Source organism: Ambystoma mexicanum, chromosome 2p (genome assembly GCF_040938575.1).
Source record: "Ambystoma mexicanum isolate Mex_15411 chromosome 2p, UKY_AmexF1_1, whole genome shotgun sequence".
Lineage (NCBI taxonomy): Eukaryota > Metazoa > Chordata > Amphibia > Caudata > Ambystomatidae > Ambystoma > Ambystoma mexicanum.
The window spans coordinates 736,632,220-736,659,959 of record NC_090923.1 but is presented as its reverse complement, the minus strand read 5'-3'; positions in this window follow the sequence as shown (position 1 = coordinate 736,659,959).

Here is a 27,740-nt window from a genome sequence, read left to right as displayed (position 1 = left end):
TGGGCAACAAGGATGCCGCCTTCCTACACAATCAACCATAGCCCACACTCTGTCCCGTTTTATATGCGAAAAAAGGGCACTCGCCAAATGGGTACATTTGATAGGTGCAAAAACACTGCTGTCCAAGAACATGAAGACAGATCTTTATACATAAGGGGTCCCATTTATTTTGTATGTGGGGATGAGGCATACCCATGGTAACCCAGGGATTGGGGAGGTACCTGCTACTTGGGATATTCTTGCTAGGAGTATATCTTGCAACAACTTCCGAAATTTCCAAACCACACCCCAGGTGGCAGATAGATGGTGATACAACCTGGGAAATTTGGGGATGTAGCTAAATCTTTTGTACCCTTTCAGGCAATCAACTCGTACAACATTAGGAGATTGGCCAGAGTCCTTGAGAAGACAATCAATGAGACAACAGACATAATATATAATATGACATTAGAGCAAAAGGCAATCAGGCTGGTGGCCCTTCAAAAGAACTTAGAAATCCAGAGTGAGATTGCAGAAGGAGGGCCAACCACCATCACCTCTGTCTTGCCCCCATTTAGCTTCAGCCAATTGTCGCTCATCCAACATCCCGCGAATACAAGGCAGTTTCTCAGCCGAACAGCAGTATCATCGCACAACAAATTCAAGTGAGCAATGATCTGCGTATCATCCTGACGGATCAAAGACTGGAATTAAGGCATCCAACCATATACTAACTGACACGCCAGTCACGAGGATCCAAAGTCAAATATATTTATTCAGTAACAGCATGAAATGGATTTCAGCGCCCCACGATGTGTAAGGCGTCCTCGTACTCGCTGACTATGCAACTCAGTACCCAGAGGCCTTCCCCATGCAGAGCAATACAACTAAGGTGATCCTGCACGTAATCATCCCATTCTTCACCCGATTAGGCTTCCCAACCATAACGCTAACCGACCAAGGAACCAGATTCATGTCAAATTTGATGACTGACATGAAGGAACTTATGAAGATGCAGACTTTGAGAATGTCTGTGTACCACCCGCACATGGACGGACTGCTTGAACAATTCAATCAGACTCTGAAGCACATCCTCCAGAAGCTGGTGGAAGAAGATGGGCGAAATTGCAGCAACCTGATTCATTGGGAGCTGTTTGTCATTAGGTAAACTCCCCAAGCCTCAACCAGATTCACCCCATTCCCATTGGTGTACAGGAGGAATCTTCGGGACATCCTGGATCTCCTTTGGGAAAAATGGGAAGGCCCGCACAGAGTGACCACCCCCTCATCAGAAACACTGAAAGAATATATGGGGAAAGTGCAAGATTGAAAATTAGTCAAAAGCCATCTCCAGGCTGTTCAGGCAAGACAAGAAAAATCTATAACCAAAGAGCGAGCCAAGTTGTTGCTACGTTTGAATGAACCCTATACTATCACGGAAATGTTCCCCACCAACCTTTAAGGTGCAACAGGTGGCTAAGCGGATAGGCAGACATCTTCCCAACTACACCACATTAATAAATTAAAAGCTTGCCCTGAGAACAGTAATCCCCAGCTACTATTGTTGTACGCAAATAACCCCTGGAGAACTCCACTACCAATGGAGGAACACAAAGCAACTATGCTGACCGATCTGCGGGCCAAGGAACATCAAGAACTCACAGAATTGATCCATAAGTATTCAGACGTCTTTTCACCTAATAACAATGGATTACTCATCACATAGACACTCTACCCAGTAGAGTATTTTGTCTAAAACCCTATCGACTGCCTGAAGCTTGGAAAAAGATCATATGAGCAGAACTTTAAAAAATGTTGGAGCTGGGTGTAATCGAGATGTCCTACAGTGAGTTGTCATCACCAATAGTACTTGTTTTGAAACCAGATCAGTCATTAAATTTTTTATCGACTTACGCTGAGATCTCCTGTTTTGACATGTAGCCAATGCCGAGAATGAACAAACCGGTAGAACTCTAGGTGCCAGTCTGCTTTATCTACACCCTCGACCTTACAAAAGGTTATTGGCAGGTCCCCTCTTGACGAGGATGCTAAGGTGAAGACAGACTTTTCCACCCCAGAGGGACTTTTCCAACTTACCGTTTTACCCTTCAGACTTCATGGGCACCCGTTACCTTCCAGCACCTAATGGACTGCATTCTGGAGCCTTGCCGGACTATGTGGGTGCATAACTGGATGATGTCTTAATATATAGTGCAGATTTGGATGAACACCTAAGACATTTTGATGCCATATGTACACAACTCCGGAAGGTCCACTTAAATGCCAATCCCAGTAAATGCTATCTAGCCAGGAGTTCTGTACAATATCTATGCTTCCAAGGAAAGTCTTTCCTCAAAACGCCAAGGCTGAGGTGGTAAAACAAACCAAATGACCACTCACAAAGATTGACATACAGGCCGTCCTGATACTGGTTGGGTATTACCACTGGTTTATACCAAATGTTCTGAACTCACTGGGCCATTGACAGATGGTCTAAAGAAGGAAGGCCCAGTTTTTTTTCAGTGAGATGAGGAGACTCGGAAGTCTTTTGAACAACTCAAAGGAGCCTTATGTACACAGCCTGATCTTATGCCAGACTTTTCAAAACAGTTATTTCTGCATACAGACGCCCCCAGCATCGGTTTGGGTGTGGTATTATCAGAGATACAAGATGGAGAGGAAAACCCATTTTTTTTCATAAGCCTAAAACTTCAACCCAGAGAAGTTAACTATTCTGTTATCCAACTAGAAGCGTTAGCCATAAAAAGGGCTGTGTATAGTTTGAGATATTATTATTATTAATATTATTATTTTTTTTTTTTGCTAATAGCCCAAACCTAGCTCAAGAGCAGTGGAGCGCTTTACCACAGGATTGTGCCAGAATTGGGCTTGACATTTTATGCAGTAACGCATTACTGTTGGTGGGAGAGAGGGATTTTTATTTGTCCGGCAGGTATTGTTGAATGAGCTACGGTTTTAGTGTTTTGTTGAACTGGAGTATGGTAGGAGAGTTTTGAGCCTCTACAGGTATTGAGTTCCTGATGGTTGGAGCGTGGAGGTGGTGTCACATATTATTTTACCCAGAGAGTACGTTTTGACTGGTGACTGATCATGCCCCACTCATCTGGATGGCTCATAAAAAAGACTCCAATCCCTGTGTTTTGAGATGGTTGTTAGCCCAACAGCCATTTTACTTCACAGTAGAACATCAAGCAGGAATCAAGCAAGCTAATGTTGACTTTTTGTCCCGATATCCCCAGACAGTTATGCCACTGGATGAGAGTGGGGAAGGGGAAGACTACTTCAGAGAAAGGGTGGATGTATGTGACAGGGCCACTTATCTGGGCGTGTCACGGGATGGGGGGAGCCTGACCCTAACACTTCTGGATTGCAGAGAATGTGCAGGCAGACCCCTCCCAGCACATGCTTACCTGTTAGGACGGCACCATTGCAGGACGTCATACAGAAAAGGTCGGCCACACAGCAAAGAGGCACAGAGGAAAAGAGGCAACAGAAGCCTGCTGATAGCTGCAGACAGCAGCCCCCCTTGGCGCGCTGCAAGACATCCCAGCAAAAAAGACATTGGACCAGAAAAGAAGAGGAGCCTGCTCACCAGGAGAAATGCATGTACACGGCAGGGCCAAGTATAAAAGGGGGTGGGGCTTAAAGACCTTATCAAGTCTACCAAACCCTAAACTGGCACACCCCCTGAGAGCAAGGTAAGCCACTAGTAGCGTAAATTGGCCAATCCTGAGAGGGGGAGAGGTATTTAAGAAGGAGCTTGGGAGTTGTTTGGTGTGGGCTGCATTTGGGCAAGGACAGGAAGTGGAGGAGTGCCTCTAAGTGACTAGAGGAGGCGTGTGTGATAGAAGTGCAGAGGCTATTGGAGAGAGGGGGTCTTTAGAGTGTTTGTGAGTGAGGCGTGAGTACATTAATAATAGAACAGAAGTAGAGAGGTGGGAGTGGTAGCAGGAAGTGAAGGTACTGCTGGTAGGAAGTCGAGGTGGTGGTAGTGGGAGTAGCAGAGTAGCAGGGAGAGGTAGTGAGTAGTGTTAGTGGCTTGAATAATACAATTGGTTTTAGAAGGGGTGTAGAGGAGCAGACGTACATATCCGTAGGAGATCCTACCCCCTACTTCCCCTGTATTTGAGCCATGAGACCGTGCCCTGTCTAACACCAGCTATTGTACAAATACTGCAGCGAGTATATGGAAGATATCCATTAAGATGAACATATCGAATGTACCCTCGGGCTGATGACAGCCTGCAGGAGGAACTCCCTGAAGGAATATAAGAAAGAGCTAAGAAAATGAACTGATGACATCAAAAGAAAGTGTGCAAAAAGTCTTGAAATACTGAATCAAGACGCTGTATGGATCCTAGAGAATAAATGACAAAGTAAAGAATCAAGTGAATCTTAAAAGTGTAAAAGAAGAAGATTACACATTAGAAAGTTAATGAAAGTACATATGCCGAAACGCAAGATAGATCAAGTCATTGTATAGGCTAGCTATAAGTAGTGAATAGAATGCAGGCAGAGCCGCCATTGTACAGAAACTGAACATTGGTATCATGAAATGAGTAAGCCAAAGAACCATGGAGAGAAAATGGAAGGCTGTGTCGCAGTAGAATAGCAGATTGTTGGAGCTGCGTTGGGAGGCTGTCTGGCCTGAAGTCAAGAACTGAGAAGTCGAGGTCAGCTGTTGTTAGGAAAGATTTCGTAATTGTAGGGAATTTTCCTTCCATGTGGCAACCCCTAAACTTTTTGCTGTTGTTTCTCACCTTGTTCTTGACTTTGCCAGAGAAGTGCAGCCTTCTGCCGCACTCCTCTGGGCTTTCGCTCCTTTCTTACGGGGAAACTGACATGCCCTTAAGACAGTCAGTACCGGGGAAAGCTGTTTCCCGTAGTTTCTTTTATCGTGTTGCGGCTTTAGTGCAACATGACACAAGAGGGCACTGTAAGCTAAGTTACAGCTCTCTTGGGTCTCTAGCCTTCTACAGGCCCTAGATACTCTTTTAGGATGGTATTTGATCGGTGCAAGTCATTCAGGGACTCGAATGGTGGCAGCGATCGTTTTGTTTATTTTGAGCTCCTTTTGGCGTTCTGAGCACGTTTTTCGCACTGAACCCAAAATGGTGGCCTGGCTCCCAAAATGGCCAGACCACGAGGCTCCTTTGTCTTGTCCACTGACCGTCTTGCTCCCTTCACCTTCCCCAGGTCGAGCGACCCGGGGCCTTCCTTATTTGGGCATGTACTTTCCCGCGAAACGTGGTTGCTTTCGCGGGCTTCTACATGTCGTTTGTGTGCCTCCAGGGTGTGGGCTGGGATGTCTGGTCCCAATACACATCCTGGGTGCCAGAGAGTCTAGGGTGGTGTGAATGCCTGGGACCACCGTGGTCCGTGATTGGTCCACGTATGGTATGTGTGTTGATGAGCGGATCTCCCATTGGCTCCCCTCCGTTTTGGCGCGAAGGGAACCGTGGATAAGAGGGAGCTGGAAACACCACTACCATGTCGATCTCCTGAGTTCTCACGAACGAAGGAATACAGGAGCCAAGTATCCTGCAACCAAGAGGCTGGACCGAGGAATCGCTGGTGACCCGCTGAAGGAATCCTCCTTTGCACTGCTGTCGTCCTGTGAAACCCTTTCCTCCTTTGATCGAACCAGAAGGCCTGTACTGGTGCTTCGACCTTTGGAATAGCAGGAACAGCTATTCCCGGCGACTTCATCCTCTCCTGCCAAGTAAGCCTTCGGAAGTGTCTCTGGGCCATCCAGTTGACTGACCAGCTTACAAGGGAGTCCTGCTCTGTAACTGCCGCCAGGTTGTGTTGTATTTCGAGTCCTTGTCACTCTCCCACGCTTCGTACACTTGGCGTTCCCAAGTCTGAAGGGAGGAGTGTACATTTGGCTTGAATACACACGGCCGCTCCGTTGTCCTGCTGCGGCAACAAACTGTGCTGGTTTCGTCGATTGGGACGTCTTTTTGCTCTACACGACTACGAGGCGTTCCCTGCTCTTCTGAACCTGCCAGCTGCTGAAACTAACGTGGAGAAGCCTGGGTCTGCTTGCTTCGGGGACCGGTGAGTAGTTTAGCTAGGATCTGGTCGCCCTCCTGCAGTATCCCATTGCTTTTCCCTGCTGTGTAAAAACAGCACCCTTTTGGCCGTACTCGCGCTCTGCTTCTGCCCGCTGTGGAGGCTGCGCTTGAGTTGCGGAACCTGTTCTCCTTCTGCTGTGCACTAACCCGAACTGCCTGACTTCCTCCGAAGAGCTTCCCCTTTTGCCCGTTGGCACCGGCGTGGCAAGTACTTTGAGCACAAGGCTCCACTCTTCGCAGGGCTCGGACTTCCATCTAGTTAGGTGCCTCTGAAGGCGAACTGAGTCTAAAGCGTTATCGCACTGCCTGTTTTCCTTTCCTTTCAGGTGGACTACATATTTCGTGCTTTAAACGCTTGCGACTGTGCATTTGTATATATATTGTGTTGATATGGTATGTGTTGGTTTAATATTGTGATATTGTGATTTTCTCGCTACGGTCATTGTTTTAAAGGCCTTAAAATAAATGTGTATCTAGTTTTTGATATAACAACTGTTTGGAGTAGTTTGTAAGCGCTCTTGCTTTGTGTGCTCATTGCGGGCTTTCAGTCACCCTCACCCCTCTTGAGACCTAGTCTTGACCGCCGCGATCGCTACCTTGATTGGTCTGGCTCGTCCAGAGGTTACCCTGTTCCAAGTAATTAGGTTGGCCTTCTGAACTTCTGCGCCACCAGGACAGAGTTCAGAAATCCGTCTTAACAAATTGGTGTACAGCGGTGGGATACGACTGAAGGTATCCAGTGTTGCGCTCGAACTAAGGCATTTCAGGTTATTCCAACCAGTACACGTAGTGAATTGTTGTAGTATAACTTTAAAAAGGCCATAGTCCTATCAAACAGTATGGAAACAAATACCTTGTTAACTTTAAATGCCTCCAAATCAGAAACGCTGAAAAAGATGTGTGCGGAGAGAGGTGTTTCCTCTCAAGGCACGAAATTGGAAATGATCCAAAGAATCGTGGCGTGGCAAGAAGTGCAGCTTGACGCTATAACTTCTGAGGACAGTGCAGAAGGTGGTGGGGCTGCTCTCACTGGTAGAACCGACGGTTCTGCCGCTGCACTGATCCATCGCGACCACGAGGACAGGGAGGACGAGATGTCTAATGTTTCCTCTGCCAGTGTTGATGGGGAGGCTATGCTTGAATTCAAGAAGCAAGAGCTGCGGTTTAGGCAGCAGGAGCTTGAATTCAGCATAGCCAAACTAAAAATCGAACAGGCAGAAAAACAGAAAGACAGGGATCACCAGTTGGAACTGGCCAAGCTTCAGGTTGCAAATGGGTCCAAGGGTCCTGGACATGGGTCTGGGGCTTCCTCTCATCCACGGTTTCCGATAGATCTGCTCAGTGTGTATGAAGAAAGGAATGACATTATGGACTGGCTGAATGCGTTTGAGTATGCATGCGAGGTTCAAGAAGTTGACAATGCTGATAAGATTGCGTGGTTGCTCAGTAGACTGCCCCATTCTGGCTGTAGTGCCATTATGGAAATGTCGAAGGCTGAGCGGGCTGATTTCGCAATGTTAAAGCAAACTCTCATTTTAAAGTTTGGGAAGACTCCGGCCCAATATTTAAAGCGTTTTCGAGAGTATAAGAAAAAGGAAGGTGGTACTTGGGTATCTTATGTCGCTGAATCCTTGAAAAACTTAACTGGCTGGGTCGAAGGTTATAAGGTTTCTACCTTCGAAGGCATGATAAATCTTGTCATGCTGGAACATATTTTTGCTTCTTCTTCCCCGGAGCTTAAGCAGCATTTGGCCGATTCGAAGGAGATAGATCCTAAGAAGCTGGCCATTGCAGCAGACTTATGGGTGTCACATCGAGTGTCCCATAAGGACAAAACTCATCCTGGTAAGCAGGAGGAAGGGAAAAAGTCCAAAGATATGGAGGGTGGGGAATCTGCTAAATCTGCTTCCCATAAGGGCCACAAAAAGAAAAACAAGGGTAAGACACAAGAGAACTCACAGGGTAGTGGAGGTTCGCCTCCGAAACAGAACTCTGGTTACAATAAGCCTCCCTACGTTAACAGACCCACTGGGGCTTGTTTTTCTTGTGGAGCAACTGACCATGTGAAGGGGGATCCCCGGTGTAAGGTTAGACCTTTGGGGGTCCACTCCGCTAATCTGGCCTTCTCCTCCTACGAGGAAGAAGAGATTACAGGAGCATCCTTCTCCTCAGACTCATTTCCCAGCGGAATAGAGGCTGAGGTAGTTTTAGTGTCCCTGGGTTCCTGGGAGCCTAAAGTCGCAGAGGCTTATGCTAGGATTCCGGATAATACCAAGCACTACTTTAAAGACAGTGTGCTGATCAATGGAGTGGATACTCCAGCTCTTAGGGATAGTGGGTGCAGTCGCACTGTAGTGGATTCTACCTTGGTAGACTCAGAGGAAGTTGCCAGAGCTACTCTGATGCCCACTAAGTTGGCTGACGGCCCCCTCCGTATGTTTCCCGTGATCCCTGTAAATCTTACTTTAAATGGTACAGCAGTCAGGATTCCAGTGAGCATTCAGAGAAATGTCCCGGGAAAGGTCTTGTTGGGTAATGATCTCAGAGCTTTAGGGCTCGTAGGAGACACTGCCGAAAGACCCTACACACGGTCTCAAGCACGGGCAGCATTGGCCAAGTCCAATACGCCGCCCCAGCCAAAGGGGAAACCCAAGGCGAAAGGAGTCTACAAGTCAAAACGAGGGAAAGAGAATATTCCCACGAGCTCGCCTACCACTGCGGTGGAGGAAGTTGGTCAATCGCCCGGGCCTGACGAGGAGGTGGCGATGCCTGAAGTATTCGACCCCAACGATCATCCTGAACTAAAAGACTTGTTAGTTGAAGGAGGTCCTGATAGGGACGAATTCAGTAAAGGCCAACGTGAGTGCCCATCTCTGGAAGGCCTAAGGAGACAGGCCTGCTCCCAGCTTGAGGGTGAACCTCCTGGGAAGCATAGGATTTATTGGGAAGGTGGACTCCTGTATAGTGAGCCCACAGAGTCTACAGAAGGAGACCATAGGAGGTTGGTGGTTCCCCTTGCTGTTAGGCCCTTCCTCCTGCAGTTGGCGCATGAAGTTCCCCTTGCTGGTCACCTTGGTATGAAGAGGACCAAGCAAAGGTTATCCATGCACTTCTACTGGCCCAAGATGGGGGTGCAAGTAGAAAGTCACTGCAGGAGTTGTGCCTCCTGCCAGTTGTCTGGTAAGGTTGGCGCGACAATCCAAGCTCCGTTGGTACCGCTCCCAGTTGTGGGGGTACCATTTGAAAGGGTAGGGATCGACATCGTTGGTCCCCTTGACCCGCAAACATCCTCGGGCAATAGGTTTATCCTGGTGCTGGTCGACCATGCAACCAGGTATCCTGAGGCCATCCCATTGAAAACTGTAACTGCCAAGTCGGTTGCAAAAGCTTTACTTGGCATATTTACTAGGGTTGGCTTCCCTAAAGAGGTTGTGTCAGATCGTGGCAGCAACTTTATGTCGAAGTATATGCAGGCTATGTGGAAAGAATGTGGGGTTACCTACAAGTTCTCTTCTGCATACCACCCCCAGACCAATGGTCTGGTGGAACGTTTCAACAGAACGTTAAAGAGCATGATTGGGGCTCTGGAGGAGCCTCAGAGAAGAAAATGGGATCTTCTTTTACCATGCTTGCTGTTTGCCTACAGAGAGGTACCACAAGAGGGTGTTGGCTTCAGCCCCTTCGAACTTCTGTTCGGTCATCCCGTACGGGGACCCTTAGCCATCGTCAAAGAGGGATGGGAGATGCCCACTCCCCCTGTTACTACCAATGTAGTTGATTATGTGCTAGGGCTCAGAAAACGGATGGTACTTCTGATGGGCTTGGCTAGTGATAAATTGAAGGCAGGGCAAGCGCTGGTGAAACATTGGTACGACCAGAAAGCTTCCCTCATCAACTTTACACCTGGTCAGCAAGTCCTGATCATGAATCCCATAAGGCCTCGAGCTTTACAGGACAAATGGTCAGGCCCTTACACAGTGGTGGAGCCCCTGGGTGAGGTGAACTATTTAGTGGACCTTGGAAGGCCTGGACAGGCTCCAAAAGTGTTTCACGTAAATAGGCTGAAGGCTTTCGTCCCAAGAGTCGAAATCGCAGCACTGCTACTGGCTTCAGATGTTGAGGAAGAGGAGTCTGAACCTCTCCCCGACCTGTTCCACAGCGGTCCTTCAGATAGCTCCATTGAGGGTGTCCGAGTGGCCCCTCACCTGACTTCTGATCAGCAGGCTGAGGTGAAAAGTTTGCTTAGGCAGTTTTCCCCCCTGTTTTCACAGTCCCCTGGTTTGACACCTTGGTGCAAACATAACATTGACACAGGAGACAGTGTACCTACCAAAAGTAGGGGATACAGGATGTCAGATAAAGTACGGTCTTATATTAAGACCGAGGTCAACAAGATGTTAGACCTTGGGGTGATTGAACCCTCTAGTAGTCCTTGGTCCAGTCCTGTGGTGTTGGTTCCAAAGGCAGGCACTTCTGAATTGAGGTTCTGTGTGGATTACAGGGCTCTGAATGCTGTCACCAAGACAGACGCACACCCCTTGCCTCGAACAGATGAGCTGGTGGATACTTTGGGTGCCTCCAAGTACCTCAGCACGTTTGACCTCACTGCTGGCTATTGGCAAATAGCTTTAGCAGAACATGCCAAGGAGAAGACAGCATTTTCTACTCCAGACGGCCTTTACCAATTCCGGGTAATGCCGTTCGGGTTGAAGAATGCACCTGCCACTTTCCAGAGGCTTGTGAATCATGTGTTGAATGGGTTGGACGAATTCTGCCTTGCATATCTGGACGATATAGCAGTTTTCAGTGCCACCTGGGAAGACCATGTGAAACACCTCAGGATTGTGCTCCAGGCTCTTCAGAAAGCCCACTTGACCATAAAGGCTAGTAAATGCCAGATTGGACAAGGCTCAGTGGTTTACCTTGGACATGAAGTAGGTGGAGGGAGGATACAGCCTCTACCCAGTAAAGTACAAGCAGTACAAGACTGGCCTACCCCCACTACGCAAACCCAAGTGAGAGCCTTCTTAGGACTCACGGGGTATTATCGCAATTTTGTGGCAGACTATGGCACCATAGCTGCTCCTCTGACTGCCCTCAAAACTCCGAAGAAACCCAAGAAGGTAACTTGGACCGACGAGTGTGAGAAGGCCTTCAATGGCTTAAAAGACTCCTTGTGCCAGGCCCCTGTCCTTAGGGCCCCTGATTATCAAAGACCTTTTATTGTGCAGACGGATGCCTCTGACACTGGGATAGGAGCTGTACTATCACAAGTAGATGAGAAGGGTAAGGAACACCCTATCGGTTTTATTAGTCGCCAGCTTAAGGACAGAGAGCTCAGATGGTCCACGGTAGAGAAAGAATGTTTCTCTGTTGTGTGGGCCCTAAGGAAGCTGAGGCCCTACCTCTATGGGACCCACTTCACTGTGCAAACTGACCATAAGCCGTTAAAGTGGCTAATGAACATGAAGGGGGAGAATCCAAAGTTGCTTAGGTGGTCCATAAGTCTACAAGGCTTCGACTTCACTATTGAGCATAGGCCAGGTGTCCAACATAGCAATGCTGATGGGTTGTCCAGAATGTTTAACCGACCTGAACAAGAGACTCATCCAGGGGTGGATTAGTTCCCCCTGTCCATAGTCTGGGAGGGGCGAGTGTTAGGAAAGATTTCGTAATTGTAGGGAATTTTCCTTCCATGTGGCAACCCCTAAACTTTTTGCTGTTGTTTCTCACCTTGTTCTTGACTTTGCCAGAGAAGTGCAGCCTTCTGCCGCACTCCTCTGGGCTTTCGCTCCTTTCTTACGGGGAAACTGACATGCCCTTAAGACAGTCAGTACCGGGGAAAGCTGTTTCCCGTAGTTTCTTTTATCGTGTTGCGGCTTTAGTGCAACATGACACAAGAGGGAACTGTAAGCTAAGTTACAGCTCTCTTGGGTCTCTAGCCTTCTACAGGCCCTAGATACTCTTTTAGGATGGTATTTGATCGGTGCAAGTCATTCAGGGACTCGAATGGTGGCAGCGATCGTTTTGTTTATTTTGAGCTCCTTTTGGCGTTCTGAGCACGTTTTTCGCACTGAACCCAAAATGGTGGCCTGGCTCCCAAAATGGCCAGACCACGAGGCTCCTTTGCCTTGTTCACTGACCGTCTTGCTCCCTTCACCTTCCCCAGGTCGAGCGACCCGGGGCCTTCCTTATTTGGGCATGTACTTTCCCGCGAAACGTGGTTGCTTTCGCGGGCTTCTACATGTCGTTTGTGTGCCTCCAGGGTGTGGGCTGGGATGTCTGGTCCCAATACACATCCTGGGTGCCAGAGAGTCTAGGGTGGTGTGAATGCCTGGGACCACCGTGGTCCGTGATTGGTCCACGTATGGTATGTGTGTTGATGAGCGGATCTCCCATTGGCTCCCCTCCGTTTTGGCGCGAAGGGAACCGTGGATAAGAGGGAGCTGGAAACACCACTACCATGTCGATCTCCTGAGTTCTCACGAACGAAGGAATACAGGAGCCAAGTATCCTGCAACCAAGAGGCTGGACCGAGGAATCGCTGGTGACCCGCTGAAGGAATCCTCCTTTGCACTGCTGTCGTCCTGTGAAACCCTTTCCTCCTTTGATCGAACCAGAAGGCCTGTACTGGTGCTTCGACCTTTGGAATAGCAGGAACAGCTATTCCTGGCGACTTCATCCTCTCCTGCCAAGTAAGCCTTCGGAAGTGTCTCTGGGCCATCCAGTTGACTGACCAGCTTACAAGGGAGTCCTGCTCTGTAACTGCCGCCAGGTTGTGTTGTATTTCGAGTCCTTGTCACTCTCCCACGCTTCGTACACTTGGCGTTCCCAAGTCTGAAGGGAGGAGTGTACATTTGGCTTGAATACACACGGCCGCTCCGTTGTCCTGCTGCGGCAACAAACTGTGCTGGTTTCGTCGATTGGGACGTCTTTTTGCTCTACACGACTACGAGGCGTTCCCTGCTCTTCTGAACCTGCCAGCTGCTGAAACTAACGTGGAGAAGCCTGGGTCTGCTTGCTTCGGGGACCGGTGAGTAGTTTAGCTAGGATCTGGTCGCCCTCCTGCAGTATCCCATTGCTTTTCCCTGCTGTGTAAAAACAGCACCCTTTTGGCCGTACTCGCGCTCTGCTTCTGCCCGCTGTGGAGGCTGCGCTTGAGTTGCGGAACCTGTTCTCCTTCTGCTGTGCACTAACCCGAACTGCCTGACTTCCTCCGAAGAGCTTCCCCTTTTGCCCGTTGGCACCGGCGTGGCAAGTACTTTGAGCACAAGGCTCCACTCTTCGCAGGGCTCGGACTTCCATCTAGTTAGGTGCCTCTGAAGGCGAACTGAGTCTAAAGCGTTATCGCACTGCCTGTTTTCCTTTCCTTTCAGGTGGACTACATATTTCGTGCTTTAAACGCTTGCGACTGTGCATTTGTATATATATTGTGTTGATATGGTATGTGTTGGTTTAATATTGTGATATTGTGATTTTCTCGCTACGGTCATTGTTTTAAAGGCCTTAAAATAAATGTGTATCTAGTTTTTGATATAACAACTGTTTGGAGTAGTTTGTAAGCGCTCTTGCTTTGTGTGCTCATTGCGGGCTTTCAGTCACCCTCACCCCTCTTGAGACCTAGTCTTGACCGCCGCGATCGCTACCTTGATTGGTCTGGCTCGTCCAGAGGTTACCCTGTTCCAAGTAATTAGGTTGGCCTTCTGAACTTCTGCGCCACCAGGACAGAGTTCAGAAATCCGTCTTAACAGCTGTCTACGCTGAAGAGGAACATGTGTGTGGAGGATGAATCCTCTCATGTTAAGGTGCAAGAAAGAACACAAAGGATGCCAAGTGTTAATTCATTTAAAACATTTAAAAGTTTGCAGAATGAACACAATCGTGATCTCTTGCCATGTGAGTCGAGAATGAAAATAGGACTTGAACATGGAGTTCCAGACACGATAGCAAGTGCCTTCACTCCCGTTTCATTCCTAGGACAAGAATACTCTCCAAGGACAAGTACAAAGTTAATTTAATGGCAGAAGGTGGGTGATGAGAGATGATGGGCTAATTGGGTGGTAGAGGAGCTTCATTTCCTATCTACTTGCACCGGCTTGGCTTACGTGCTGCTAATTGACCCGAATGTTGTAGACATGGCATAAGCGTGCCAAACCAATTGCATGAGTCCGTATGATGAAGTACTTTATAGTTTGAGAAACCAATGAAAAACTGTGTAACTGATTTTTCTTAAAATTACATGTTTGAAGAGGCAATCATGAGTTGTCCGCCTGATATCGGACAACCAATAACAAACCTAGCTCCTATATGGTTGTATATCTAGATGTGTCCGTTAACCAATCCCAAAGAAACTGTGTGGACAACACACAGCTATCCAGTTGCTTTCACTATGTTCCCCTAATAGGGGATAACACTATGTTAGACTAATTCAGAGGTGATTGGGTTTCTCCATACATATGTTCATGTTCAAAATTCATTATAAATGATTGGTAACTTCAAATACAATGATTCCAGAGACTTTTCTTTGTAAATAAGAATTAAAGTTTTAATCTAAAGTGAAATCAATGGGTGAGGCCAGCTGCTGCCTCATCAATAAGGGCTCATGTGCCTATGCATTTCTGCAACAATTTCTTCTTCAACAGGATATAGCCCTATTTTGTGCAATCCAATTGTATCCAATATTCAATATATTCATAGTATTACAACATTTTCCTGCATTATAGCAATTCCAGAAAGGAAAGCATATATGTTAAGGTATACGTACCACATTGGAAGCCCAGAAGGATACATGTAAAGAAATACAAATACAAAAAAGCTTATGAAGCATAATGTCAATGTGTAACAGTATCTTACAATTAGTGCAACCGAAGTAAGTGTAAGTTACAAGGAAGAACATCAGAGACATTGAAATTTATAGAGCTGTGCCCACCTTTCATCTACAGTATTTTTTGACTTCGAGACACACTTAGGTGGAGACACGCAAGGTCTGTACAAATCTACAAATATCACCTTTACAATTTAATATTAAGATATCAAAACCTTAAAGTCAAAACAAGCTGAAACTCTGGGATTTACCTCTGAAGAGGCAGATGCCATTCTAGGTCTCATCAGTGACACCGCATTCAGCAAATCTAGCACATCCAATACGGACCCAGTAAAACGTATAAAACAACTGGAATACTTAATTCACAAGGAGATCAACCGCAAACTACATGCGATTACGCTAGGAAGGTACTACAAGAATCAACGCATCCCATGGGGCTTAAGGATCCCGCTGAAACCGACTTTATGCAAAGAGAGCAGATAATTAATATGCAAATGGGAGGCCATTTTGAACAAGTGTTCATTAGATCTATTTCTCCTAACAATCAAAGAACTATCAGTTAATTTAACCACACTGAAAACAGAGATAGATGAAATAGTGAAAAAGTTACTTGAAATCTTGGGCAAAGAAGATTTAGATGGAATACTAGCAGAAATCAACTGTCAACTAGAGGGATACAAGAATGAACTGGAGTCCAAAAAAGTAAGAAAATGTAAGAGGCACACATATGACTACCTCAATGAAAAAGTCTACACATGGATGGACAAATATGGGTCACCACAGAGAAAATCACATCCAGGCAATTCAGGTAACACTTCCAGTTTGGATTCTGAAACATCAAGAGAACCTAGTAACTGACCAAGCACGACAGCAGACACAGTTGAAATAACTGAAGGAGGAACATTGGCAGCCACCACCTAAACTGGGTTTATTTTAGGAGCCAGAAGAAAAGAACCAGAAGAGGCAAGAGGCAATCAAAAAGAAGTCCGGGTCACGAGGCAACAAAAGAAAACCTCGTGATAAACATGTCCAACAGAACACTCACTACATCGGAAACAGAAATTCTACAAAAAGGCCTCAGCTTTGTTCCTACAAATGGTACCACATTCTTCGATACCAAAGTAGAACTGTTCCTGTTTGTAAGGAAGTTAAAGCTTAAGGGTTTCTTTGTTGAAATGGAGACCAATTAGGATAACCCAAGGGTCACTAAAGAGACAGAATTTAAGGAATTTAAAGCAAAGAGCACATTTATGCCCCCATCTCGATACCATCAATCGAGATATTTCACAGCCAGGTAATGAAGGACTTAGAACACATCAGCTAAAAATGTCCTACACAGAAAAATCTGAAACCGCATGAGATGACATTGATTAAGAACTTATTCGGAGACAAAGGTATCACTATTCGTCCTGCGACAAAAGTGGGGCCCTGGTCAACATTAATGAAAAAGATTACGACACAGAGTGTAATAGAAAATTGAGAGACACTAACATCTACGCTCCACTTGATGGTGATCCCACAGTTAACATCATGCAGAATCTTGAAGATTTACTCATCAAGGCTGAGAATCTCGGATGGATCAACCATCACCCACACACACATTTCTCATAACCTCACATCCCAGGATCCCCAATTTCTATACCTTACGAAAAATTCATAAGGACTTGTTTAAACCACCAGGTAGACCCATTGTAGCAGGAATGAACAGCGTGCTACAACCATTGGGGAAGTATAAAGATGTTGTCATGCAACCACTGATTCAGAAGACATCAACATATGTGAAAGACACTACTAACTATTTGCAAAAGCTCAAGGATACAGTATATAACTCCAACTACATACTTTTCACAGTGGATTTTAAAAGCCTATACACATCCATAAGTCACGATCTAGGCCAGGAGGCCATAGAATAGATGCTCCTCAAAGATGGACAGATACAAGCACAGAAGGAATTAATTTTGGCTTACTTGAATTTATAGCTGAAAATTCATACCATCAGTACAAACAGACATTCTATCTGCAGGTTTTGGGAACATCTATGGGGGCACCTCTGGCCCGACCTACACAAACTGTTTTATGCATAAGTGTGAAATGGACCATGTACTATCAGAAGACATCGGAAACAAGAACATCCACCTATGGATCAGGTACATAGATGATATTTTTGGAATATGGTCTGGCACTGAAGTAGATCTCGAAGAAAATTTCAACTATCTGAATGGAATCGACCTGAGAATCCAATTTACATACAAAATATCCAAGACTGCAATTCATTTCCTGGACATTAACATTTAAACTGGAACCAATGGTTACATCACTACCCTATACCGTAAAGAAACTGATAGAAACAACCTGTTATATCGCCTAAGTTTGAACCAGCCCGGTCTCATCATGAATCAGCCATATAGCCAACTATTACATGTCAAAAGAATTTTAAGTGATCTGTTTGATTACACACGAAAACAATCAATGATGGGTGAACATTTCTTGGCACAAGGTTATACAAACACGGACATAGAGGATGCCATTACCAAAATTGATCTCTTAGATCGTGACAAGCTACCAACTCAAAAGGAAAAAACTACAGAAGCGTCTCCATTGGTATAGGTCTCTAGGCTTTCCGTACAGAGTAACCGCATAAAGGGAATCATCAAGAAAAATTGGAGAACACTTATGTGTGATCAGAGAGTAGAACACCTCTTCAAAGAACCCCCAGTGTTCACTTACCAACGAAGCACAAATTTGAGAGATGAATTGGTATCGACGAAACCTATGAGACAGGAGCCCATCAAAAGACACACAGGAACATTCCCTTGCCTACATTGCACGAATTGTGGGTTCGCCATTAAGGGAAACACAATAAACCACCCACAAAGTGGTGAAAATATCAAATTTAAGAAATATGCCACCTGCGAAAGTAAGAACATAATTTACTCAATCAAGTGCCCCTGTGGGTTCTACTACATAGGACAGTCCAAACGACCTGCTGAAATCAGATGGAACGAACATAGGTCCTGTATTAGGGACATGAATCTGAATTCAGCAGTGGCTCGACACTGACGGGAAAGAGGTCATAACTTATCCCAAATAAGGTTCCAGATTGTGGAAGTTGTAACCAGCTTTAACCCACATGAGGACATACGTGTGAAACTAAAGAGAAGCAAGACATACTGGATTGATCGACTGAGATCCTTAACCCCCGATGGGATGAATGAGGAGCTGAATTTTCAGTGTTACATCTGATTCTTCAATAGTCTGATAACTGTCTGACTGTTTGAACATATAGGAATTGATCTCTTCATTAACCAATTTTAATCCCATAGCAGGGATGTCATGGACAGATGTGTACATGCGAGCAGTATAGTATATATACAATTTATGTTTGCCATTTATCATAACCAATAATTGCATGTTGTGATCATTTGAGGTCATTTTATTGTTTGAGAGTTCTCCCAAATACCCAGTACATACTTGGGAATTTATGGAACACATTTACATTTTTCCCACCTACCAGACATTTTTATTGCATTCTATTAGTATAATCATGAAAGAATGTAATGACACTTGTGAGACTGGTTGACATGTTCTTTACACTTTTGGTACACTTTGAATCCTTCTGAATTTTAATTCTTTACTTTTACAACAGTAGCAACGTGTGTGTACATCTGTGCGCATTGCCACGGTGCCGCCAAGTCCCGAGGACTCCCATTTTCATGGGGAACTGGTGAGGCGAGATGAGGTGAGTGTGGCCACGCCCTCGGGTGTCCCACACCACAGCGTCTCCCAGGTTGCCATCGCATCATGCATATAAAAATGGAGGTGCGCACTCACGCCCGGCTTAGATGCCACATACACATCTTCTATAGTGTCCACAGTAACAGGTGAGGCTTCCATTAGACGCTGTACAGCGGCTCTTATTTAACATCAGAATACAGCCATTTTAATCGCCTTTTGTACATTGATTTAGTTGCAGAAACCATCATCTTCTAAAAGTTGGGTATATGATCACCTGAAAAATGTAATTGAATTCAACTTATAAAAACGCGGTGACAGATTTCACGTTCACTTATGTGTCATAAAGCATTCCAACCAATATTCTTTCTGAAATTTCAGATCTCGCACATAGAATTCCAATTATTAAGGTACTACACTTACTTCGGTTGCACTAATTGTAAGATACTGTTACACATTGACATTATGCATCCTAAACATTTTTGTATTTGTATTTTCTTTACATGTATCCTTCTGGGCTTCCATTGTGGTTCATATACCTTAACATTTATGCTTTCATTTCTGGAATTGCTATAATGCTGGAAAATGTTGTAATAATATGGATATATTGAATATCGGATACATTTGGATTGAAACAAAATAAGGCTCTGCCCTGATGAAGGCGAAATTGTCACCAACATGCATTGTCATATGAGCCCTTATTATTGATGAGGCAGCAGCTGGCCTCAGCCCTCGATTTCACTTTAGATTAAAACTTTATTTCTTATTTACAAAGAAAAGTCTCTGGAATCATGTATTCGAAGTTACCAATTATAATGAATTTTGAACATGAGCATATGTATGGAGAAACTCAATCACCTCTGAATTATTCTAACTTAGTGGTAACCCCTATTAGGGGAACAAAGAGAGAGCAACTGGATAACTGTGTGTTGTCTACACAGTTTCATTTGCATTTTCGTTTTTTTAACCTAGTGTTGTGGGATCCTATAAACCAGTCTGCTTCTTATAATCAAATCTAAACAATCAGTAGCAATCATTTGAATGTTACAAGGAAGAACATCAGAGACATTGAAATATATAGAGCTGAGCCCACCTTTCTCCTACAGTAATTCCTTAACCAATCCCAACCCGTGATAGGTTTTTAATTATTGCCACGTAGTGTGATATAATTATGATGCATAAAGAAGTATATAATTGTATTTGTTGTGGAAAGCACTGAGAGAACGCACGTACGTCTGTTGATGTTCATTGTAAACTACCTGTTTTAGATAATTACTGATAAAACAGCAATTTGCCATCTTCTTGAGATTGTCCGGTTATTTGGATTTAGAATTATTCTGGTGTAATCCCAGCCAGTAACAGATGCACATTCCAAGGGCCATAAACTCAGGGGTAGTAGAGTGGTTGTCGTAGTAACAAGCTAGTAGTAGCATTACAGTAGGCGCAACAGTAGTGAGAGGTAGGAGTGGTAGTAGAGAAGGGAAGTAGTGGAGCAAACACTAGTAGTAAGAACAGAGCGGTAATATCAGCAGCGGAAGCAAGGAGTAGGTAGGTAGGAGAAGATACACTGGAGGTAGCAGACAGTATTGACAGTAGTGAGTGGAGGAATTGAGAAGGAGAAAGAGTTATAACATCAAAGGGTGGGGGTAGGAATGTAGTACAGTAGGCGGAGAACATCTTGAAGACCAGGGTAGTGAAGGGTCAGGTAGGAGCATGCGTGGGAGAAGAGAGAGTGACACTGAGGTGAAAAGAAGGCACCATCCCTGACTCCCTAGAACACTTAGTGGGATAGGTCAGGGAACGTTAGAAGAGCCCTAGGGAGTGTCTTACGAAAAACACAAACAGAGTAAGTCAGCAAAGAGTCAGACAGGTGTTACCATTGGTGAGCCTTAACATCCCTGCTAAGGACACCCGAGCTAGGGAGGCGGTAAACCAGTGTGAATCGGATAGAGAGGGAAGGCCCTGATGCCAATTTCCCTCAAAACCCCAATAGACCCAAAATAACCTATTTTTAGATTCAAAACCATTCCATCTGTATAGAATAGAAATGAACGGCCTTGGACTTCTCAGTTGCTATTTGTAGTGGGCCGCCCGCCACAGTATGAACTCACTAAAATATTGAGTAACTGCTGCTCTGAAGCTAGCGCTGAAACTGTGGGATTTACCAGTGGGAGCATTCTGCATGTAATGTGTGAAAAAACAGGAAGGATCTCATCAAATTCTCACTGAAGTTCTTATTCATAAATTTGGTAATACAAATCCACAACACGGCCGCAAATCTTGGTACTGGATATCAGAGCATTGGAGATGTTACTCAAGAGCTTTGTTAACACCAACTACTTGTCATGAGACTGTGAATGAAAACTCAAGAATGTATGGAACAACTCAAATGCCCATTAGCACGGAGGACCAATACTTGGAAGAAAACATTATTGAGAGAAAAATATTTTGTCTGATAGTTTTCTTTAAAAATCCACTTTCACATTACGTGCTTAGGGACATTTTGGTAACAGAAAAAAGTAATCTACAGAAATAGTAGATGCCCTTTGGATTTTGGCAATCCAGCTTTCAAGTGTATCAAAATCATCTCCCTGGTTTGCTTTATGACATCTATGGTTGAATACATATGATGCAAGCTTGCACATATTGTGGAACATGCTTTTTCATTTGCAAGCACGAAAGGTAGTACTCTTAAAGGTAGATTGTTGAATGAATATCAGAATGGCCTTCCAATTAGGGTTTAAGGCACCATTTTATTTGCTTATCTTTGTAACCCGATTCATAAACCCTTTGCAGATGACTCAACAAATTATGGACAACCTTACCCTTGGCTAGATCCTCTGTACACTGTTTCAATTTCTATATCTTTTTGCTCTTTACAGAGTATCACATCTAGTTTCTTATATGGATCTAAGGAAACCAATTTTGCCTCCTGGGGAATAATCAGAGATCGCCCCTGTGCCTCTAATTCGCCTTCTGATGTGACCTATCATGGTGAATTTGTGTTGGAGGTTCTAGGATCTTGTTTTTTTAGGTACCATCTGGCTTAGATTGGGACTATTCTTCCTCTTCCTCTTTGTTGTCTAGTTTGTGTGTGTATTGATGAATTTATGTGTGAATACATTGTTTTAAATTATTCTGCACTGCGTGCCATGTCTGCTATTGTGTAAGGCTTTGGACAGCCGATGAGTTGGAGAGCTACAGAGATGTGGTGACCGATATGCTATCGCAGGTGGGAGGGAGATTGCAAAGTGTGCTGAATAGCCTGGGGCTACATGAGTTCTGGTCTAATCCGGCCAGTATGTCGAGCAAGAGCAAAGGGACTGTTAAGTGTACCTGTGAGACCAAGGCTGAACAGACCATCCTAGCCAAGGTTGGTCAATCATCAATATGGTCCAGATATTGGGGATGGGGTACAAAGCATACCTCGAAGATGTCAATCCTATGTACGAGTGGGCTCTGTACCTTAAACTCAGGATATGTACATTACCTCTTGCTAGTGTTCATAATAGATGGAATCCAAATGTCTCAGCCAATTGTCCATTGTGCTCAGCTGCAACTGAGAACTTCGTTCATTTTGTTTTAATCTCTCCGCAATACGTACTGACAAGAAGAAGATTTCTAAGACTGTTGTTTAGGGAAGGACACATACGAGTTACAAGCGATGCAATGGCTCTATTTTGCAACGTTGCAGATGGACTTGCAGTCTATTCAACTAGGCCCCGCGCATAAGGCAAAACCATACGAGCCGCTAGAGCCATTGCCATTGTATTGTAATATTTCTTTCCATTATGTATCTTGAAATTCAACCTATTGTTGTGTAGGATGAGGTATTTCACATTTTATACTAGCAACCCCCAGCATGTTCACTGTATATGTTTGTGAAATAATTGATAATGCTGCTGATGGGGGATGCATTTTATTGGAGAATGTGATGCCCTAGGAATGGATGAGCAAGGTTGTCTTTCCCTCTAATCTCTGTAATGGTGGCATCGGCCTCCTCCTCGGTACCAGTGGGTTCCAGAATGATGTTTTGCTGCTGCCTGGACTTGGGTGGGTCTAGCTATAATCATCATCATCCTTACTTTAAGACTCAATGGAAGCGGGAGACTTTGGAGACCAAGCCCTCCCATATCCTGCTCTTTATAACTGTGTTGTTTCTCCTGACTCATCCTGATCCTCTCCACTGTGCAGTGTTTCGGCTGGCTCATCTGTAGAGGCAAACTGCACTATTCCCCTTATGCCCCAGAAATACTAGACCTAACCTCCTCTTTTGACTGCAATACCTGAGCATGTGCTGTGCTATTGAATGTGACATTTATGCTTTCAATTTACAACACCCAATCCAAACTCCTGCTCCTCCCCCGGGGCACACAGTATCTGCTGTGAATGATGTAAAATGTCATCTAGCTGCATACCCGCTTGGAACTTTAGGTGTTCCAGATATGTTTGCCCTCAAGATCTGTATTTCTCCTCCCACCATCAAGAAATATCACATACGAGGTGGTCACAAGGACTCTACCCTTCATTGTACTAGTATCCACTAGATGATGTTGCACAATCATTTAATAGCACTGGCCATACTCTCCTGCTTCCAAACAATTCTGAAATGTTTCTTCACAACCGCTAGTTTCTTGTGACAAATCTTGGCGACTTATATTTTCTCCTGTTAAAGCTACTGATGTACTTACCTGCTTCAAAACATTTCTTCACATATTTCCTCACAGCAATTATTTCACTGTGTCACATATCTTAGGATGAACTACATACCTGGTGGCTGTACTTGGATGCCAGCTTGCTCTGGAGAAGGAGAAGCTGAAGGAACAGAGGGAGCAGCTGTCTATTATGGAGCTCCTGGTAGTGCAACAGACAGGGGGGAAATGAGTTAACACTCATGAACCTTTGGAGGGGAGGGATGGCCTGCCTTTCTTCCTGAACATGTCTGCAAGGGTTTCCCAGACTGTGTACGCCCTGCCTTTTTCAGTTTGCTTACTGTAGATGCCCAAGAAGTAGTAGCTCAAGCTGCAACTCCAGTACTCTTCAGCAATGAGCAAATAATAACTGTGCTGCTGGAAGTCTTTGGGTGTGTGCCAGATACTAGAGGTTAATCCCGAGTTTAGAAGGCAGTTCTAACAGAAATTCCACTAACTACTTCAAATTGGTAGTCAATTGGGCTGTAGACAACATCTTTATAATCTCAGGTCATTAAAATGATATTTGTGAATCAAACATGATAAATACAATTCTTTGAAGTGTCTTTATCTGTATTTTTAACAGGATCAAGATTAGTAGTCAGTCGAGGCTGTCAGAGTTGGCCTTAGTTGGAAGTCAGACATGCTGGCAAAAGCCACCTCAGGAATTTGAAGCTGAGTTCACTCAAGCGATGGCTGGCCCCTGGCGAAGTCCAATGTTAGCTTAACAGCTACAATCAGCTGGACTAGCCCTCCATGAAATGTTTTTGGTTGGGTAAAAAGCCCTAGATGGGATAAGCCAATTGCAGAGACCAAGGGCCTCATCACGAGTTGGGCGGTAACACCGGCGCTATTAGCGCCAGCGCTAATAGTCTTACCGCCAAACTCCCGGCGCTATTTGCGCCGGATCACGGGTTTGGTAGAAGGGTTATTTCCCATTCCCCATTGGGCCCATTCGGGAATTCCTCATTCCCCATTGGGCCCCAATGGGGAAAATTTGCAATTTTGCCACGGATTTCCCTCCAGCTCAGAGCTGGGGGGAAATCCGCCAAAGCCATGATCTGGTGGACCCTTAAATGCGGCGGTAATAGCGCTACCGCCGCATTTAAGGGTTGCCACCAGACTCGTGATGATCTTGATCTCAAGATCAGTGTGGCAGCTTTTCTGAGCTGGCTCCTTTACAGGTGGATGTCTACACCAAACTTCCCTAAAGAGGGAGCAGGTCACATAGGGTTTTCAAAAAGAGTTCAACAACCTTGGGCAGCATGGTGAGTTAAAGATGTTCATGGAAAAGAGGTGTTATATTGTTTGTGTACTTAGCAGCTCTTGGAATGGGTCACCTAAAGCAAGTACTTGATGAAGCACCATGTCCTCAGGGGCATTTGGTGAGTTGGGATATTTATCAATGACTGGACTGACTGTGGGCGATCAGGGCAATAGACTTGACCTGTCTCTCTGCAAAATAGTGAGTTGAACCCAAAATCAAAGTGGAAATGGGACTGGAGTAGTGGCCCCGGTCTTGGGAATGGGGGAGTAACCTAGACCTGTGTTCTGTCCAGTAACCTGCAGGTTGGTAAACCTCCTCTTTTCCCTTCTGGGAGTAGCATGCTGATTTGGGGTGAGAAAAGATGGTGTGGCCTAAATGATGTGTTGGCTGACAGTCGTGCTGCTCCACAGTACTCTGGGGAGCCCATGTCACCTCGATGAATGAGTTATCTCTGTAAAAACAAAGAAAAAGAAAACAACAACCACAAAGAAATAAAGAGACAGTGAAAGTGCAGCAGGGTTCTTTTGCCAGAAAGGAGGAGAAAACGGAATTGTGGACCCTCGGTTTGCTGGAGGGCAGCTCCAAAAGACCGGCAGTCTGCAGAGTTCCACCGTTATGGAAGTCCTGCTAAAGTCACGTGCTATCCTCCCTCGGTGGAAAATACCTGTGGGCCACTGAGCAGGAGGGAATTGAAAAGGAAAGACACCAGCACATTACATTTTCAGAAGCAACTTTGTTTTTAATATTTGGGCCCTTTTAGGATTTTTGAGCAAGAGCAGATTGACGCAGTCTGTGATAGGGTTTGTTTTACATGTGTTTTTTTAAATTTGGTAATGGCAGGGGTAATTATAATCTCCCACATAATCAAAGCATGGGTCAAATTGTGAATATTGTGCTTTTATAAAATGTGCTTCTTCCGAAAAAGGATAAAGCATTTTTATTGGTTAGCCATAATGTAAGTATTTGGTTTGATTACACCAACATCACATTTTGCAATGTCACAGTTTAACTGAAAGGTATTGTTTACTGGGAGTGACATTTAATTATTATATTGCTGGCTAGAGAATCGGTATGCTTTAGGAATATGATAGATGAGGCATAATCAATCTGACACTTTTAATGACAATATATGTATTACATGGTTTGCGGTAGCGGCCATGTAGTTATGGTTAAGTTGCTAAACCCTGAGCAAGAGCACTTTGTGGGTGGCTTATAACTTCACTCCCCCTGGACGAATCCTCACCAAACTTTGTATATGGCCCACTCTGAATGTTTTTGCAAAGTTTGGTGAGGTTTGGTCAAGGGAGGGCAAAGTTATAGGGGAGGTCCCAACATTTCTCTTTTTCCCATAGACATAATGGGAAAAAACTTTGCTCACGCCTACAGCCCAAACGGCTGGACAGATTTCCACCAAATTTGCAGCAGGTGCGGCGGCTTGGTCCCGAAAGCGTGCTTTTGTTAATTTGGTGTAAATCCGTCCAGTAGTTTTTTTTTAAACAACCAATACATAAGGCAACAAAAATTAGTGATATCTGTGTCCGCTTCATGGACTCACTTCCCTGTTCGGTCCGCGGACTGGCCTCTGATTGGCTGTTCTGTCCATGGACTGGCCTCTGATTGGCCAGAAAATTTGCAGACTTTTGTCTGGTCCGCGGACATCCGGACGGGCTCTCTGATTGGCTGGTGGGAAAACATGAAATGCGTCGGTTTTCCTGAAATGCCCGCCATCTTTGATTCGCAGACTTATTTGGGGTCCGCGGACAGCGCGGTGAAAACATATTAAAAAAATAGCATTTCACTTGTCAAACTCAACAAACAATCTCTGGAGGTGTGGGGGGATGAGGATTGGATTGGATATAGCCATAAGAAGCCAATAAATGGGGTGTTTCACCCCCCCGAAAGTCTGCAAACACTCCAAATGTCCTGGGGAGGCCCTGTGGTGTTAGCAGACACTTCAGATGTCCTAGGACCTCTGTACCTATTTCTGCATTACAGGGTTGGGGAAAAGCAGTTTTTGGATGACTTATAACTTTTGCGCAGCCCTGTGAAACCGCATGTAATTTTGCAATGTTACTCTAGGACTAATCCTGAATGGTTTTGCAAAGTTTTGTGGGATTCTGTCGAGAGGGAGCAAAATTAGACGGGGGTCCCAAAATATTGTAAAGGCATATACAGGTGGTGTGATTTGACGAATCTGCACATTTGGCAAAACGATTTTGGATCTAGCTATAAATGGTTTTCTAAAGTTTGGTGGGATTTTCTCAAGAGGGTGTGAAATTAGAGGCAGGGTTTCAACATTTTTAGATGGCTTATAACTTTGTTGCTATTTGACGAATGTGGACAAATGTTTTGGGAAAGATTATAGACCCAACCTTCAATGTTTGTGTAAAGACTGAATGGATTTTTTCAAGTGGGGGCTAAGTTATATGACTATTGTATGTACATACATTTTGACACTTTTTAGAAAATAAAACATGGGCGGATTTTGAGCAAACTCGTGAGGAGCATTGGCAAGGACATTAAAGCATGGTTTTGCAAATGTGCCTGTGTTTTATTTTTTGACAAGTGTAATAATGTAGGTACAAAATAGTCATATACCTTTGGTGACTGAGGTATAGCCTGGGCCGTGAGCAGTAGCCAGATTGTCTGGGTCATGGCATAAGGTCATGACGCGGACAATCTGGATACTGGCCATGACCGCTAGGGACCAAAAATGGTGTTAGAGTGGCTATGTCTCCCTGGAACCGGCTATGTGGTAAAGTTATTCGAAGGTAGGATAGGTTTGAAAGGGAAAAAAGTGCTTGTGGTAATATGTTCATAGGGTTTTGCAGGCTGCCATGGCAAGGGAAGAGGTGCTGTGTACGGAGCCCCGCCTTCCATGTTGTCTGTCTTGGAAAAGGATTTTCCTTCCTACAGCGTGACGCTGCAGGCGTCCCGCTATAGGAAGAAAAATCTATGTTTTAGCACCCTGCGTTCCCGCTTTGAGAAACAGGGGTGCTAATGGCCTTTATAGCCCATTTCAGGGGTTGCAATGGACGATAATGCTCCATAGCCTTATTTATTTATTTATTTATTTATTTATAACGCAACAATGCCTGCAGACATCAGGCTGTGTGGTTACAGTATTTGTTGAGGAAAATGAGGTGGAG